Here is a 6,000-nt window from a genome sequence, read left to right on the forward strand (position 1 = left end):
GAAATGATGCAACATTTCTAAGTATTTGTCCTGTGATAAACAAGAACTCCAGTTGGCTTGAAAAGAGTCCGCCTACAAGGAAATGCAGTTTCTTGTAATCCACCAGAACACCTGCACTGAAAGGTGAGCCCCTGGGCGAGCGAGAGGCAACAAGAGGAAATACTGAAACAAAGCGGGAACCAGCTTTAACCCTTTCCTGCCCTGGGAATGTTCCCAGATCTTCAATGCCTATTTTCTCAATGTCAAATATATTGGACACTGGGTAGCAATGGGCTCACATGTGGATACTTGTATAAGGAAACACTCACATACAAAAAAATAACCACATTTCAACATTGCACTGCTCTGTTTAGCTCAGTTAGGTTACGTTATGTTGTAAACACACAATAGCCTGCTAGTCTTGTTTATTTACAGATATTTATTGATGGAGATTTTCTCAAGACAAGTTAACAACTGATCAACGTATTCACTAAAATATTTATTAAATAAACTTGAAGTTTTGTACAGGAATCTAACTTAGTTTAAGGATAATTAAGAATGTTTTTTTATTGTGACAATTCATTATCTTTTAAGATCTATTATATTTCATGGAACTACACATTTAAATAAGGAAACTCGGCATTTATTAATACAATATCCTCTAACAAATGAAGTATGGGTGAAAGTAAAACAAGACATAGCGGCCCTATTAAACACAACTTTTAACTGGTATTTGCTGAGGTGGGAGCATGTTTTGAAATACAAGAATACACCCTGAAACTTTCTTGGTGAAACTATTTGATCAATAACAAGCCTATAATCATTAAATTATGTATTTCAGTATATTTTAAAGGCCTTGTGAACAGGGATTACTTAAAACTACACCTTTCTCTATACAGTTAATAAGCAGAATTTAAGAAGTTGGAAAAGTCTGTTACTGTTCTTTACAGAAGTTATTACTCCCTTGACCAAACTGTTCAAAGCAATGCATGGAATCCGTGATTTTTAATGAACCTTATCTTGAAGATTAAAATTCCTGCATTTCGGTCATTGACACATTGAGCCAGTTAGTATTTATAGCTTTACTATTCAGCATCTCGACAGCGTTTTGAAGATTGTGTATGTTTATTCCTAAACTTCTCCAGCCAAGTTATTCCATTGTACAGCATGCCTTGAGTTCTGCAATAAGTTAGCCATTTGAGAAATCTGCTTAATATTAAAATTGTCTAAAATATTTAGTCAATATTTCTGTTCATATAGTATGTATGTTAAAGTTATTTTTCGATTTATAATTATTATTGGAATACGTATCTGAAACTTGTATAATGTCAAGTATAACCATTTTATGAAATACATTTTATTCACTAAACGTAATATACTCCATGTTATTGCCAGCTGTATTGGAATTCCTGCGTTTAGTACGGTCATGTGATGGATTGGCGCTAATCTGTAGTCAAGATAACGAAACGGACGGTTCTGAATTCTGTTTGCTAGGTCTAACTTCCACGTGGGCAATGTGAACCCAGTTAAGAGTCTTGAGAATAAATACGGTATATAAAATTAAAAATAGGTGAACGCGCGCATCCACAACAGAGAACTGTATACAGTATATGCAAACTGCGCCCTCCTGTGATGAAACTTGATCTGTGGACTGTGACGCACATCAGAAACAAAGGATTTTTTCCAAGTTCAATAACACAAAACACGGAATGAATTCTTGTGTATGTAAATTAAAAGAACGACAATAGTATATATGTATTTTTTAAACTATTTCCTATGCATATTGTTATTACTGTTTTTAAGATTACTGGGTTTTTAAAAAAAAAAAAAAGTATGTCTGTCGCTTAAATGTATGTCACGTATAAAACAATCTGTTTCTTTAAATCGATGTAAACAAGAAGAGTTCTAGGTCACGTGGCAGAACAAAATATTTCGCAATGATTTCGGGCTTTATTATTGTTAATATATTATCATCACCTCTAGAGTCTTTAGGACATAACGTTGTCTACAAATACAACTACAAAACAGAAAGTGTATATTTTAAGTAAATTACATCAGCACCACAGGCATCAACTTCTTATAGCCAAATTGCATAACAAAGTTCTGTGTTGTGTTTTTAACTGTAAACCATATTATATATATATATATACATATATATATATATATATATATATTCCTCCTTGTTGCAGAAAATGTATATATTATAATTAATACATACATACATACCTTAAAATATAATAATAAAGTATCAGTTTTTTGGTTGCATTTTTTTTTGAAAATGTAATATAATAATTATATAAATTAAAATGAACATTAAACCTCTTTAAATAATTTACACGTGGTTTATTTGAAAAGTAATGTTTTCAGTTCTTACCTTTCAATAGTTTTGGTGACGTTTCTTGAGAAGAATAAAAAAAATACAGCAAAATCAATATATGGTTATTAAGTTTTTTTTTGTTAAGTTTTTCTGCAGAAAATTAAAATCTGTATCTGTTTTCACCCAGCAGATGAAAGTGGATTGTATTTCAAAATCTATGTAACATCAATGTATACTTTCTTGGACCGCACAGTCTATCTGAGCAAACAAAGAACTTTATAAAAATCGGTTTGTACAGCACCGAAATATATGTCATCAGAGAAACAGGAGCCACTCAATCAGCTGGGGAGCGGTGAGTTGTGGGAGGTGTATTTCTCCACTCAGTCCGTTCAAGAGAAAACAGGGAGGCACAGCATATTTTTCCACTACATTTCCCAGAACTCTTATCGAACCTGTCCCACACGTGTCTTTGCTTTAGTTGGCCGGCTGTTTTGTTTGCAAACAATGTGCCTTCCCTAGGAAGCGGGGTAGCATATTTACTGCGCCACAGGGATGCAGGCGATTGAGAAGTGAGAAGGAGTGAGTTGTACTAATATCGTTTGGAAATAAGGCGGTAGGGGAATCAATTGCATTATAGGCCTACTGCTCCCTGAGCAACGAAAATAGTCTAGTTCCAGACTGTTAGCTAGGTTACTGATAAACAGTTAAGCACTGATGAATTGCAGTTAGTGTAAACTGAATATACTATCAACACCTGGTAACCCCCCCCCCAGGCAGGTGCACCCAGTTTTACACCAGTGCACTTGTCACAGACTCAATCCTGACCTGACCTTGAAAAACGTCATTCAGTTTCTAAGATATTTCCAAAAATATAAAATCACATAACTTCCAGGTCAGCAGGTGAGCTTTTGAAAAAGCGTTTATTCAGTAATGATCTGGATATGCTATAACACAAGCGGTGGAGAGTATCACCATCTGGGTGTACAGTATAGCCAACATAACGATTGAAACATTTTAATAAGGCTGTGGAGGTAGGAGCCGCTGTGGTTGAGGATATTTTAGAAATGCCTCAAATTAAATGGAAAGATGTTCTTATGTGGAAGGTGGTGTAGTTCAAGTATTACTAGATGAGTAAGTTTTCATTCAGATGGGAGCGGGAAGGTTTACATTGCCCTGAAGCATATCCCTGCACTCAGAATGACTCATAACACTGTCATCATAACGGCTGAACAGTACATGTATCTTTCAGAAGCACTTTGAAACCTGACATAACATCACAACAGTACAGTGATAGTACAGTTCTGTATGTATACCTCAATTTAACAACAGGCAAAGTACAATTGTATGTAAACAACTAAAACATGACATTATTAAGCATTCCACAATTATGCATCTCCACTTACAGTTGCTGCTCCATGAATGTGGTAGCCTAATTTAAGAAAGCTTCCTTATACCTCAATCAGATTGCGGGAGTGCTATGAAACTCTACCATCAAATCAAAGCATACCCATGAGTATGATTTTTTCAAATGTTTGGATTGTATGCATGTAGCTATTCTAGACTCTTGTTAATTAATCAAAACAGATTCAAACCTTTAAAACTAATCCTGAGTAACTACAATACACTGTACCTTTTTAGTATACTAATCTGTCGCACCCTGTAAGTTATTGTATATTCTCGTGAAGGGTCAACTGTACATATTACCTTAATCCTTGTATAGTTGAAAGAGAAGCAGGAAGCATAGTTTGTGCTTGGGCTACAGAACCATTGCATTGCCACTGTGGTGCCACTGTATTAGCACTGAAGATTGTTTGGTAAGGGGAAGTCTACTCTGCTTCGCATGTATTTATAGGGATTCTTGTTCTTTTTGCTGTCAGTTACTAACTTCCTCCATACATGATATTTAGCTTTATAAAATTGATGAAACAATTTTAGGACAGTTGGCACATCTCTAGCCACACTGTCTTTGAGGTTCCTCTTTGTATTAGTGATTTTTTTTTAAAACCTGGTTTTGCCTTTTCTTCCTTGTGGTTTTAACTGCTGACTTTCTGCTAAAACATATATTACCCGCATTTTAAAAATAATAAAACTGGATAAACTCAATGACAAATGTTTGGACTAGAAGTCTTTCTGTCTTTGAGTCTAAATGTTTGCCATTTGATTGATTTTGTTTCTTTTAGTATTAGTAAATTACCACTAGTGAGTGTTAATAGTTATGGATGATATTACCAGTTTTTAACATACTTCCCAAATGGATTTACCTAGCAAGTTGGAGATTGATTGATTAACACTTTTGTCATTTTTGTTTCAAAAACAGTGGAGCACCTTTCTCCGGGAGAAGAGAGAAAGAAGTCATTGTTAAAATAGGCTGATTTATAGAGGAACTCAAACCCGTTTAACAGTTATGACTCCAGATGTCATCGCCTGCTCCTTAGTCTGTAATCACATCCCAAAAGTAGACAAATCAAAATCTAAAACAAAATGGCCAAAAAGGTTTAATAGATCAATTAAAAAAATATTCAGAGAAAAAAGGCACTTTACAGAGCTTTTAAAAGGGATCAAGAACAAAGTACACAGAAAGAGTACTTGGAACTGCAAAGACAAGTCAAAAAGGAAGTTAGAAAGGTCAAGTGAGAGATAGAAATGAGCATTGCTAAGGGGGCTAAAAACAATTCCCAAAAGTTTTTCCAATATTATAACAGAAAGGGAGACAAAACCAAACCAGGTAACTACAGACCAATAAGCCTGACTTCTATTATATGTAAACTTAAGGAAACTATAATAAGATCCAAAATGGAAAATTACCTATATGGTAACTGTATCCTGGGAGACAGTCAGCATGGTTTTAGGAAAGGGAGATCGTGTCTAACTAACCTGCTTGATTTTTTTGAGGATGCAACATCAACAATGGATAATTGCAAAGCATATGACATGGTTTATTTAGATTTCCAGAAAACTTTTGACTCCCATAAAAGATTAATTCTCAAACTAAATGCAGTAGGGATTCAAGGAAATGCATTTACATGGAAATGAATTTAGGGAGTGATTAACATGTAGAAACCAGAAAAGAGGAGAAACCTCAAAATGGAGCGAGGTAACCAGTGGTGCACCACAGTGATCAGTATTAGGTCCTCTGCTATTCCTAATCTACATTAATGACTTAGATTCTGGTATAGTAAGCAAACTTGTTAAATTTGCAGACAACACAAAAAAGGAGGAGTGGCAAACACTATTGCAGCAGCAAAGGTCATTCAAAATGAAGCTGCTTGAAAGAAGCTGCTTGAGATTCTGGTATCAATAACCTATTAACAACCAAACAAGCAAGATGGGCCGAATGGCCTCCTCTCGTTTGTAAACTTTCTTATGTTCTTATGTTCTTATCAATGTAGTAATTAAGTTTGATCAGAATATATTATGACTGAATTAATACAAATGTAACTCGCTTTATGTATTACAACTTATTAAAGCAGACTTTTGAACCCATTCTTTGTAAATGGGACGTATAAGGCCATGCCTATCAAATGTTTACCAAAATGCAATTTACACCAATTATTTATGAAGAAAAATAAGTCAGATGCCCAACAGTATATAGAAACAGTATTTACAGACTGGGAAGGAATAAGAATTTGCAATACAAATTATAAACACAATTTAAAAAGCGGTTCTTCAGATATATGCAAAAAGTCTGACATACAGATGAATGT

At 34.6% G+C, this 6,000-nt stretch overlaps 1 protein-coding gene across 1 annotated transcript in view; it reads right to left on the bottom strand.

The window, feature by feature from the left end:
• LOC117423436 (kelch-like protein 24) overlaps positions 1–2,641 on the bottom strand; it is a 34,268-nt gene extending 31,627 nt beyond the window's left edge. Inside the window, exon 1 of the mRNA XM_034039222.3 lies at positions 2,354–2,641. The gene's annotated coding sequence lies outside the window, so the exon portion shown is untranslated. The remainder of the gene's footprint in view (positions 1–2,353) is intronic.
• Between the last annotated feature and the right edge of the window lie 3,359 nt (positions 2,642–6,000).

The sequence above is a fragment of the Acipenser ruthenus genome, chromosome 17 (genome assembly GCF_902713425.1).
Source record: "Acipenser ruthenus chromosome 17, fAciRut3.2 maternal haplotype, whole genome shotgun sequence".
Lineage (NCBI taxonomy): Eukaryota > Metazoa > Chordata > Actinopteri > Acipenseriformes > Acipenseridae > Acipenser > Acipenser ruthenus.